This window comes from Geotrypetes seraphini, chromosome 3 (genome assembly GCF_902459505.1).
Source record: "Geotrypetes seraphini chromosome 3, aGeoSer1.1, whole genome shotgun sequence".
Lineage (NCBI taxonomy): Eukaryota > Metazoa > Chordata > Amphibia > Gymnophiona > Dermophiidae > Geotrypetes > Geotrypetes seraphini.
This window is the reverse complement of record NC_047086.1, coordinates 71506400-71519362: the sequence shown is the minus strand read 5'-3', so window position 1 is coordinate 71519362 and position 12963 is coordinate 71506400. Positions and strand designations below refer to the sequence as shown.

At 41.6% G+C, this 12963-nt stretch overlaps 1 long non-coding RNA gene across 1 annotated transcript; it reads right to left on the bottom strand.

Annotated features, from left to right (window-relative positions):
• Positions 1-11878: 11878 nt before the first annotated feature.
• On the bottom strand, positions 11879-12622 carry LOC117358240. The gene is made up of 2 exons (XR_004538974.1): positions 12566-12622; positions 11879-12021 (listed from the first exon to the last, which is right to left on the bottom strand). It is a non-coding gene; the product is annotated as an uncharacterized LOC117358240 (long non-coding RNA).
• Positions 12623-12963: the final 341 nt, after the last annotated feature.

Below are 12963 nucleotides of genomic sequence, written 5' to 3'. Positions count from 1 at the left end.
GGGACAGGGACAGGAAAATAACTCACGGGGATGGGACGGGAAAATGAGTTCACGGGGAGATGGGGAAAACTTTGTCCCTGTGTCTTTCTCTACCGCACATATTATCACACTCAGAACTCCCTGGAAAAGCTCCTTCTCACTTTAGTTCTTGGAAACTTTTGATAATAATGGAAATGAAAGAAAATGGTTCATTATGGCATTCAAAAATGAATAGAATCACTTGGATATAAAATATTAACTGGTACAAAACATTCTTCTCACTCTCTTGAAGGGGTTAACTGTGGAGAGTTACAAAGCAATATATCCCAGTCCCAATGGAATACCAATAAAAATACAAGATGTCTCCTGCAATGGGGATTAAACAGGATCACGATAACTACAATTTCACTTACACATATAAAACAAGAAGCCATCCTATATAGCAAGTAAGTAGAAAGTCACTCACACCTCTTGGATTTCTTATCATGGCACTTTAGAGAAATCCTTCATCTATCATTTGTACCAGCTGTGTGAATTGTATATGGCCTTTATAGATTGTAGTGAAACTTCATTCTTCTTGTCACTCATCCTTCACCTCTAACATGAAGTTTATCATTACCTGAGTGATTCTAGAGCTGGGAGCTACATGAAATGCATGGTTAATCATTTGTGAAAAGAGCTTCCAAACATTTTCTGCATTGGAGCTATCAAACCATTACAAGTAGCAGTTGGACATTTCCCACCTGCTCTTGTAAATACCTTTCAATTTTCATATTGTATCAAAGTACACTAAATATTGGACACATATGAATAGTTGATATGTCTATCATTCCATGAGGATAATTTTATAAAGTGAATACCAATATTTAAGCACAATATATGTGCATAAAGTTTCTTGAATACTGATATATACATACAGTACATGTATATTAACTGTATTAATAGTTGTACTAGCAACCCCATTGAATGTCTGCGTCAATCTGTCCATTGTCCTGGGTAACTGACCCAACCTCTTGTAATGTAATTCAACCTTGAATTGAATGGATAAAGGTGGAATAGAAAACTTGATTAACATAACATGTGTATGTAAAAACATATCCGCCCAATATTCAGTGGTATTTAGTGGCCATGAATAGTCCCTGGTCGGTTAAATAGCACTAAGCTGGCTAACTGCCACTATTTAGTTAGAGATAGCTGGTCACCGGCTAGTCCAATCAAGGGCTATGTCATACGATATGCCGGTCAGTGCAGAGGTCATATGCCAGGTCAAGCAGAGAGATAGACCTACCTTAGCCAGTTAGCTGATAAATATTAGCTTGGACAACCATGGCTTAACTTAGACCACAAATTCAATGCTGATGCCCAGATAGGGCATTGAATTTCTGGGTTCACCATCATAGCTGGTTTGCCAAAATAGCTAGTCTGCCTCTTGTGGTTTGAATATTGGCCAGGGAAGTTCAGGCTGACAGTGGCTGGTGGAGAGATTGGTGTAAGAGACCATTGGTGACTAGTGAGAGAATAAGAGTGACTGACTGGAGCCAAGAGGCCAGCAATCAGAATGACTGGTGATGTCCTAGACTGGTGGGGACACAAGAGACTGGCAATCAGAGTGAGCAGTAGGGCACACAATGAATAACCAGTGCTAACCAGAGGGACTGGCTACCAGAATGTCTGAAGATGACTAGAGTGATTGGAATGAGTGACTGGTGGTAACCAGAGGGACTGGCAATGGTTGGAACGATCTTTGGCAGCCTGAGAGATCAGGAAGGTTATGTGAAGAACAGATGTGTAAGAACAGTGCCTGTAAGACCAGAAGCACCTGGGAGTGGAGAGGTGAAGAGCAATGACCGCTTGGCCCATTCACAGCAAGGAAAGGCCTAGTCTGTTATTGAGACAGACTTGGGGGAAGCCACTGCTTGCCCTAGATCAGTAGCATCGAATGTTGCTACTCTTTGGATTTGCCAGATACTAGTGACCTGGATTGGCCACGGTAAGGATGGACTACTGGGCTAGATGGACCATTGGACTGACGCAGTAAGCCTATTCTTATGTTCTTATGTTAATACTGGCATCTACTGTAAATGCGATGCCACGTAGTTTGAAGATGAGCGTACACATGGGCAGAGTTTGCATGGAGACTGGATGAGGCACATATTACCCCCCCAGTTCTATAAAGAACACTAAAAACTGGGCACACAATTTGGTGTGCAGGAGTCATTTATGTGCATAACTAAACTAGCTAATTGGCACTAAACTGACAATAATTACCAATAGCACTAATTTATGCTACACTAATTTATGCAATGTCTATTCTCTAAACTTAGGAGTCAATATTCAGCCGGTGATAGTGAGTGCCTTTTTTAACCACTACAAGTATTATTCACAGACATTCAATGCCGGGTTGGACCAGGCAGCTATATTGAATATCTGGGTTTATGCAGTTACATGTAATATTCAGTATTTAACCGCTAAACATAAGCAAATAAGTGCTGGATATCAACACTTAAGTGCACAGGTGCTGACTTTACTCTGGGACTGCCCCCCAAAATGCCAGCTTTGAATTTAGGGATCTTTGATGATGTATAGCGGTCCTAACCAGTTAAGTGCAGCTGAATATCAGCAAATAGCACTGAACAAGTGATTTAAGTTTGAAAAAGAAACAGGAATTGGGTTAAAATCATCATTTTAATTACTGCAATTTTCCCCAGCCAAGAGAAAAACATACCCCTCCAGCAAACCAGATCTCTCTCTGTTCCCTCCCGATGACTGGAAGATAATTAAGATCAAATAGAGACGTCCCCGTGGGAGTTACTAGACGTGTCTAAGAGAGCAAAAATATGATGGCAACAAGATTTCTTCAAACCCCTCCAACCCACTGCCAATGATACTCTCTCTTCTGATCAGATTCATACTTCATCCCCCATGAAGATCTCTGATTGTTTTTCTTCAATTTCCCTCCATCTCGCAATGGCTAACACTCCCATGGAGAACTTCAGTGAGTCTGAAGGGTGAATTAGTCAATTCTCACAAACTCCACCTGCCTCATGGAAGCCCAGCGGCAGAGACATCATCTTGAGAGCAATGATGAACTCATTCATCTTTTCACTGCACCCTGTTAATAGTATTGCTTGAGTCAGGGCACCAAGATTTGTCTCTGATAGATGGGGATGAATCATAGAATCAATGAGGTAGAGAATGGTCTAGAGCAGAGTCTCTCAAACTGTGTCCTGAAGAGGTTCTGGGTGTGCCACGAGAGATTCCAGAATTTTACTTTATTTTTAAAAATTCCTTTCATAAGTATACACCAGAATAGATGGCATGTATATCGTGTATGCAAGAGTCTGTCAATGTTATGAGCATCTGTGTGTGTAAGGTTATAACCGTCCAAACAAGCATCATTCTTTGAAGTGACTAATCCTTGAAAACTAACAGCAAGCAATCAAGGCTTTGTTAACGTTTGGATCTTCTTATCCTTGAAAACATTGAGATTTTCAGCTCTGACAGAATTGCTTGTTGACTATCAAGCTGCATTTTGAGTTAATTTTCAATACTGTACACTCATAAAGGATGCCCAAAAGCACCAAAATCAACAATAGAACACTTCTGAAGCTCAAGTATAGATAACCATCACAGAAACACCCTAACTCTGTACTAAAGCTTAACATCCTACACGACTCCAATTCTGGATTTCGGACAAATCATAGTACCGAAACAATTTTACCTTCCATGACTGATCATCTTTTCCATTTGTTTTCCCTGGGAAAAAGCGCATTGGTACTGCAGTTTGACACGAGCAGTGCCTTTGACTTTGTTGATCATGACATTGGCATTTCTGGACAGGTACTAAATTGGTTTACGGTGTCAGGTCAAAAGCGTGCCGGGATAAAGGCGCGCGCAGACAACTGAGCACAACAGGGAGGCGCGTGCCAAAGAAAATGACTGTTTTAAAGGGCTCCGACAGGGGGTGTGGGGGGGACCCCCCCCACACTTTACTTTATACAGATTGCGCCGCATTGCAGGGGCGTTGTGGGGGGTTTGGGGGGTTTTAACCCCCCACATTTTACTGAAAACTTCACTTTTTCCCTAAAAAACATAATGAGGGCGGTTACAACTCCCCCAAACCCCCCACAACACCGCCGCGATCTGTATTAAGTAAAGTGGGGGGGTTCCCCAACAAAACCCCCCGTCAGAGCCCCTAAAAACACTCTTTTTCTTTGGCACACGCTTCCGTCTTGTGCTCAGTTGTCGGCGCGCGCCTTTGTCTTTGGCAGTTTTGTCTATGAACCTTGGTTTACGGGTTTCCTAAAAAAACATATATACCAGGATTACTATGAAGGAAGTTTCTCCCAGGCTTGATGTAATCCCTGTGGAGTTTCACAGGGCTCCCAACTCTCCCCTTCACTTTTCAATGTCTATAAGGCATCATTGGGAAATATGTTATCAAATTTAAAATTGAAATCATATATATATGTGGATGACATTACAATTATTATTCCCATAACCTCATTGACTCAAGAGACAGAACAATTCATCTCATTTGTTCTTACTAAGGTAGAACAATGGGCTACGCAATTTAAATTAAAACTGAATTTGGATAAAACTAAGGGCTCCTTTTACTAAGCTGCGATACCAGTTTTAGCGCACGCTGAATTGCCGCGCGCACTAAACGCTAACACCAGCATTGAGCTGGCTTTAGTTCTAGCCGCATAGCACAGGTTTAGCGTGCGTGGCAATTCAGCGCGCATTAAAAATGCTAGCACACCTTAGTAAAAGGAGCCCTAAGTTTTTTTTGGCAAGTCCTAATAACAAGTTCAAGAATACCTCTTTGAGATTAAATGGGTCAGACCACCCATTTAATTTTACCATCAAAATCCTGGGTGTCATCTTGGACCGAAGCTTGACTTTTGAAGATCACACTAACTCTCAGGTTAAAAAATGCTTTTTCACTTTATGGAAACTTTGTACCATTAAACACTATGGGTGGGAGGCATCAGGCTTTCAGGGTGGGGACAGGAATTCAAGGGGGAGAGGAGAGTCAGGGCGGGCCAGAGGAAAGTCAGGGCGGCCAGAGGAGAGTCGGGGCAGGCGAAAGGAGAGTTGGGGTGTCCAGAGGAGAGTCGGGGCGGGCGAAAGGAGAGTAGGGCGGCGACGGGAGAGTCGGGGCGGCATGCGCGGTATATGGGTGTGCGCGGTATATAAATTTTTTTTTACATAAATTACAGTTTCCCGCGCGCTATACCCGTGTGCATGTTTTACACGGGTGCGCGGTATATGAGTGAAAATACGATAATCGCCTATTCCAAATTCTAAGCGATGTACAAGTCAGCAAAATGCATAGTTAAAATAAACATATATAACTAACAAAGGGACTAAGTCTACAAAACATAATAAAAAACACATTTTCAAATACAATGAAACAATAGCCATGCAAGGAAAGAAATACAATCTAATTAATATAGGAGCAAACAATTAGGGGTTGAGAACAGCAGGAAGGGAAAGACAAAACTGATTAAAAGGTTTAAAAATAAACAAAAGAGCAGTAAGCAATTCAATTAAGTATTGAATGCATCTTTAAAAAGAAAACTCTTGAGTTTGCTCTTAAATTTTTCCAAATTCTTTTCCTCTCTTAAGTAAATTGGGAGTGAATTCCAATGATGTGCAACTTCTTGTTTCTGCCCGGGTGGACTGCGGCAGACGGAAGGCAGGAGGGGAAGCCACGGACAACACTGCTGAAGCTGGAAGACTTTCCGGCATAACGGCGACGTCGGACCAGCGTGGGAGGGAGGACATGCTTGGCTCTGAGAAGGGGAAGTTCGGGATCATTGCCGCGGGCCACATTAAAAGGCCAGGCGGGGCGGATTCGGCCCGCGGGCCTTGTGTTTAACACATGTGCATTATAACATCATTACCGAAGCTCATATATTGTAACACTAGCATCCTCATCAGACCGTTGTGTTTTATATAATGTGCATTAGTGCTTCAATACTTCAGTAAATAAATAATTAATCTTTCAACTTATCTTTTTTTCTTTTTCTGAGTTTTCCCTTTGTCCCTTTCCCGATAATTACTGACAAAGGGAAAACTCAGAAAAAGAAAAAAAGATAAGTTGAAAAGATTAATTATTTATTTACTGAAGTATTGAAGCACTAATGCACTAAAGCACTTTATATAAAACACAACGGTCTGATGAGGAGGCTAGTGCCACATAGTATCTGACCACTCAAATCAATTGGCTAATACTGGCACTTCTGAAGACCAATGAATAAGTAAAAAGCTATAAGTAAACATGCTGTGAAGTACTGTTTTTGGAGAACACAACCTTTTACATTTACAAGCATTTCAAAAAGTGAACACTTAGGCTAGCCCTTTAAAGGAGGAACTGAGATATATACCCTACTTAATTCCCCATTGTGTTATATTTTTTTTCTCCAATTTAAACTTAAATGACAGTTGTGGTTTCTGTTTCCTATTTGAGGCATTCACATGTATAGGTTTGAAGACTGGCTGATAAACACATGTATGTGCTGACCCTTACATGTACAAGATGGGATTTTTATAAATTATAAATGTAGTAGCTGTGTTTTCTCTGTTGATTTTTTAAATGTTTATATTTGTAAAATGGATGTTGCTGTAGCACATACCACCACAGACGTGTGCATTATTTCATGAATTTTACAACAGGCTTTAGATTGACAGATCCTTTTCTAAAATACTATTGCAACTGTATTTTATTTACACATCCTGATCTGACATATCAATTACAAAATTTCTAAATTCTATCTAAAATATATTCCATTTTTTATACCATTCTCCCAGCTCAGAACAGTTTACATCAGTGGTCTCAAACTCAAACCCTTCGCAGGGCCACATTTTGGATTTGTAGGTACTTAGAGGGCCGCAGAAAAAATATTTAATGTCTTATTAAAGAAATGACAATTTTGTATAGTTTATAAATCTTTCCTTTTGGCTAAGTCTTAATAATAATATTGTAATTTATAGCTAAAGAGACATATGATGAAGATACTGTTTTATTTTACTTTTGTGATTATGATAAACATACCGAGGGCCTCAAAATAGTACATGACGGGCCACTTGTGGCCCCCGGGCCGCATGTTTGAGACCACTGGTTTACATGAATTTATTCAGGTACTTGAGCATTTTCCCCAGTCTGTCCTGGTGGGCTCACAATCTATCTAATGTACCTGACACAATGGGGGGATTAGGTGACTTGCCCAGGGTTACAAGGAGCAGTGTGGGTTTGGACCCTTAACCTCAGGGTGCTGAGGCTGTAGTTTTAACCACTGAGCCATAGGGCTTCTTTTACGAAGCCATGTTAGGAGCTTCAGAGGGCAGTGGCGTACCTAGGGGGGGGCGGGGGGGGCGGGCCGCCCCGGGTACCAGCCCTAAGGGGGTGTTCCCGGCCTTGCCGTTCAGTCCCCCGCCACCCCCGAAGGACCGCTCGCCCCCCTGGCCTCCCCGCACCACCTATGAACAGCCGCAGCAGGATCGCGAAGTCAGCGTCAGCATCCCTGCGCTGCTTCCTACGACGCGATCCCGCCCCTCCTCTGACGTCAGAGGAGGGGCGGGACCGTGGCGCAGGAAGCAGCAGGGATCGCTGACGCTGACTTCGTGATCCTGCTGCGGCTGTTCATAGGTGGTGCGGGGAGGCCAGGGGGGCGAGCGGTCCTTCGGGGGGGGCGGGGGACTGAACGGCAAGGCCGGGAACACCCCCTTAGGGCTGGTACCCGACGCTGACTTCGCGATCCTGCTGCGGCTGTTCATAGGTGGTGCGGGGAGGCCAGGGGGGCGAGCGGTCCTTCGGGGTGGGTCGGGGCATCAGGCCTTCAGGGTGGGGCGGGCGGGCAGGCAAGCAGGCTTTCAAGGGGGAGGGGGGTGACAGGCAGGCAGGCAGGCCTTCAAGGGGGGACAGGCCTTCGGGGGGGGGGGTGCAGACATTCAAGGGGTGCAGGCCTTCAAGGGGGGCAGGCAGGCCTTCAGGGGGGTGCAGACCTTCGGGGGGGGGGTGTAGGCCTTTGGGGGGGTGCAGACCTTCAAGGGGGTGCAGGCCTTCAAGGGGGGAAAGGCAGGCAGGCCTTCAAGGGGGGGTGCAGGCCTTCAAGGGGGGGTGCAGGCCTTCAAGGGGGGTGCAGGCCTTCAAGGGGGGAAAGGCAGGCAGGCCTACAAGGGGGGGACAGGCCTACAAGGGGGGGGACAGGCCTACAAGGGGGGGGACAGGCCTTCAAGGGGGGGACAGGCCTACAAGGGGGGGGGACAGGCCTACAAGGGGGGGGACAGGCCTTCAAGGGGGGGTGCAGGCCTTCAAGGGGGGGTGCAGGCCTTCAAGGGGGGTGCAGGCCTTCTAGGGGGAGACAGGCCTTCAAGGGGGGGAAAGGCAGGCAGGCAGGCCTTAAAGGGGGGACAGGCCTACAAGGGGGTGGGACAGGCCTTCAAGGGGGGGACAGGCCTTCGGGGGGGTGCAGACCTTCAAGGGAGTGCAGGCCTTCGGGGGGGGGGTGCAGTCCTTCAGGGGTGGGGTTTAGGCCTTCAGAGGGGGACAGACCTTCGGGTGGGAGGTAAAGTCCTTCGGGGGGTGCAGGTCTTCAGGGGTGGGGTGTGAGCATGGGGCATTGACGCCATTTGTGAAAGCTTCAGGTTTGAAAATAATTCTACATGCAAAATGACACCAGCGCAAGGTTTTAAAATTATAACCAGGATTTATTGAATTATTGGTTCTATTTTCCCATTATTAGATCAAAAGAATAGCATAATTGCTTACGTTGCGCTCATGGGAGATCATCATCGTGGCCAAAGACTGGCCTTCTCACAATGGTCTCGTCTTTCTATCTCATTACAGTCTATTATATAACTTTTGGTTTAGTGACATCATCAAGTTTGACGACCAATAACATTTCTCTGGGTGGTCTTAAAGTTTAGACAAAGAAACATTCCTCCATGTTTAAAAGTTATACAAAGTTTTCAGAAAATTACTTTTGATTTCTGAATTAACATTATAACATTCAAGAGAATCTATAATTATTAACATGGTGCTGATAAATTCTCAACCTCTCCCTAAATTGACAGTAACTTTAGTCTGGAAGAGGAAAGCTGACAGCTTCATGTTACACACAGTGATAAGCATGGGCTTCCAATGCCCCCCCTTCCTATGCTGGAGACTGACTAATTATTTCCAGATGTTGTGCTCAAGAGTTTTTTTCTTAATGTTTATGCTTATAAAACCATTTATATAAACCATTTATATTTTACATTCATGTCACCACATTCATGGGCCCCAAACATTCATAATTTCATTCATATCTTGGCCATTCATACTTCATACATTTTATATCTCAGTTTGGAATATGGAATCTAATATGCTTTTTTTTTCCTAACTGGTCTAAGCACATCTGTTTTCAATTAGAACCACGAGGCTAAAGGCGGGAAGCTGAACAAAGAACAGAAACTATTCACTGGCACAAGATGGTGACCTAAGACAGGACAGTTATAGCACATACAAAAGAACCTCCATGTAATCATGTAATCATGATTTCCACCATGATTTAGCTTCAACAGCAAAATACACAAGAAAACACCATTCTTTCCCTTATATTAATCTTTAGTGTGTTTTTTCTTCTTCTGGCCTTAGCTACATTATATTTAAATGTTTTATTCACCTATTTTTCGTACGCTTCTATTTGGGCGCGGTCCTTAACTAACACAGATGTTTGTCTAACTAGAATTACCCAGAATCATACGAAAAAACTGGCGCTATAAAAATACTGCACTATCATGCTTCTGACATCCATTGCATCGTACCATAAACAGCACGCTAGCCACGAGCCACGCTTCCATAATCCCCTCTTGGATATTACTGAATTTATGAAGTAATATTCAGAATTGAGCTCGTGGTCTTATCTGTGGCGCTGGGGTTTACTCTGGGTACGGTTCTTCTTATGGATCAGTGTGTCTGTGCAAGTATATTCTTTTAAATGCCAATTAGATAGCAAAAGCCAGAAAAATGTACTACCTAGGCCTGCAACGGCAGGTGCCTAGAAGATCTTACCCAAAGCTTACTTGAATTCTCTAGTGAGAATGCAAGCAAATCCCATCCACTATTCTAGATAAAACCCATCTAAGTGTACATTTATGTAAGTTGCTATCTAAACCATATCATATAGGAAACTTACCATTCCAGTGGTAGTTAGGCAGTCAGTGTCTGTTCTAGGTGCAAGTACAGTCCTAGAGCAGAGACGTCTGTTGTTTTATTCATAGAGGTATTCATGAAACTCCAGTACTTTTAAAGTTTAAAAGTCAGAAAATTTAGAGAAAGTATAGTTAAAGAAAAATAGAACCCTAGATTTCCCTAAGATAAAGAGAACCTCAGTATTACCTAATTTAATTAGTCCCTATGCTCAAAAGTGTTATGTTATAAAATCTTGGAATTAAATCAATAAAGTGTAAAATAATGCACAGTGTTAAGAAAACCCAAATATATGCTTAATATGGAAATGTACTCATGTGCAGATAATTCATGCACATCAGATATAAGTTTTCTTTTTCTGTGTGTGTTGCAGGAACTCATTTCTCAAATTTAAATTAAAATCATTAAAAGGACTGATGATATCAGCTGTTAAACCCAATTAAACAATATTGTGGCACTGTGTTACAGCTTAGAAGCTGCCACTGTGTATAGAAATACAGTCATATGAAATAAAATTTAAAATACAGGATACACAAAATATTTTCTGAGAACAATGCATGAAGACAATGATAAAGAAAATACAGTTATTAATACAATATCAGAATAAGTCTATGAAATTATGCAAAAGCATAATTAAAGTTCAGAAGCCTAATTCAAATGAAGTGATTTAAAGTAACGTGGTTTAAGATAAAGTCTGTTTTTTTCGTTCAAAATTTTTTTATATGAGTCCAGAAATGTCTTTTGCAAATAGTTTTAGCAACTTGTAAGGTCGGAGTCTCTAAATTAATTTCAGTGAAATTTAAATCATGGCTTTAAAAAGTTCATGCTGCAACATTTTCATAATTCAAGCTTGGCTTTTCTGTAATGAAAGGTAAGCACAGCTCATTAGTTGAAGACAAAGGAACACTGAAATTCCCGCCGAAAATTCAGCATCGGAATTTTTTTTCTCTGTGTTCTCCACAGCTCTAGTGGTGGTATGTGGTACTGCTGGTCAGTGTAAATCCTGGAAGGAAAGCACATGTTCATTAACAAAAGAACAAAGAAAAGAGAAACACATAGCACTTTATCACGTTATCCCCTCTGCAAACTGTACTAATTCTTGTATTGCAGAGCCACATTCTCTGTGTTGAATTGTTGAAAGGATTCAAAGAAGGTTCTTAACTGAAACACAAAACATACAGATTAAATAGACTTTTTTCAGGGTCCTGTAGTACCAAAATATGGCTACAGGAAAATTTAAACATGCAGACACATTCTCTACATGGTAAAATTAGACTTTCTTTTTTTCTAACATCAGGGAATTATTCTCAATTTCATATTTTTTATTAGGTTCCTATCCTGAAGAGCTTACTTGTAAAAGTAAGCAAAATTTCAATTCCGAATTCATCCACTTACATAAAAGTTTATTATAATTGTTCTTTTCCGTTAACTAAGTTAGCAAGCCCTTTGTTTCACATTTATTTCGATTTTCAAAAAAATATAGGTACTTAACCTCTATTTTTCTTAATCTTTTTATTTTAAACTTCCCAATTTAATTTTAAATGTATTTAAATTTAATTACTCCCTAATCATACATTTTGGACAATGCACAAGTTTAAAAATACTTTATAAACCATGCAGGGGCACAAAAATTCATATTCAAAATTAATTTGAACCCTGAGATAAAAATATAAAGGCAGGGATTTTATTTTTCCCTTATGCACACTTGCCTGCTTTTAAGCATGGTATCTGTTTTTTGGAATAAATCTTTTTCTTTTCCACAAAATTATCCTTTCATTCCCAAGTCCAGCAGAATTCTTTTCTCTTCTCTCATCTTCCCTATCGAACTCCTCCATATCAGATCCCTTACAATCAAGGAATTAACATTTCACAAGCTTTCTTTCCACATTCCTGTACATTCGTTCTACAAACTATCTCCCTGCTTTGAAACAGCCAAACATTTAAACGATCTAGCTATTCAAACTTTCTTTTCCAAATTGTTTAAATATCACATTCTGACCCAACATTTCTTTTCTTGCAACACTCTTATAACCCTTTTAAAAAATAAAGGAACAAGGGAAAAATTCAAGCTACATAACGTCCTTTTTTTTTTTTTTCTTGTACAGAGCCCTTAGGCTACAAACAGCTTCTGAAACTCTCCCAAAGTACCTCCATTGTTCCTAACACCGCAGGGATCACTACAAAAACAACATACACAAACTTTACGGAACTCTAAACAGCATGCTGGTAAAGTTTTATCAGAGAGAGACCACATTGAATCTTTTTTCTACTACATCGGAAACAAATTTAAACCACGGATACATAGGATTCTCATGTCTTGCTAAACTACCAGTTCTCAATAAACCCTTTTAATATGCAAAACAGACTTGCTCCGAGATAAGCAAATACCTGTTGGAAATCTGTAGCCCTGAGACAAAGGACTCCATTGCTGCTATTCCCTCCCCCTCTTTCCTCACGTGATAGCTCTGTGGAAGGCGAGGGAGGAAAAAGGTGGGGGTGAAAATCCCCCATTTGCAGCCCGCTCTTTCAAACAAAGGAGACTGAAGGGAACGGGAAGCCATTAACTTTATTTTTCTTTTTCCAGAGACAAGAGAAAAAGTTAGGGCAGAGCAAAAAAGACTGAGAGACAGAACTGGAGTTTAGAAAGACAAAGCTGAGAAACACAATTTCTTTTTTCTTTTCAAAGTAGTTACTTCAGATAGGCACTGAAAATGCAGAGAGAGAGACAAAGAAAGAGGGGGGGGTGCCCTCAGCCCGTTTTTTTCAAACAAAAAGACGGGACAGAG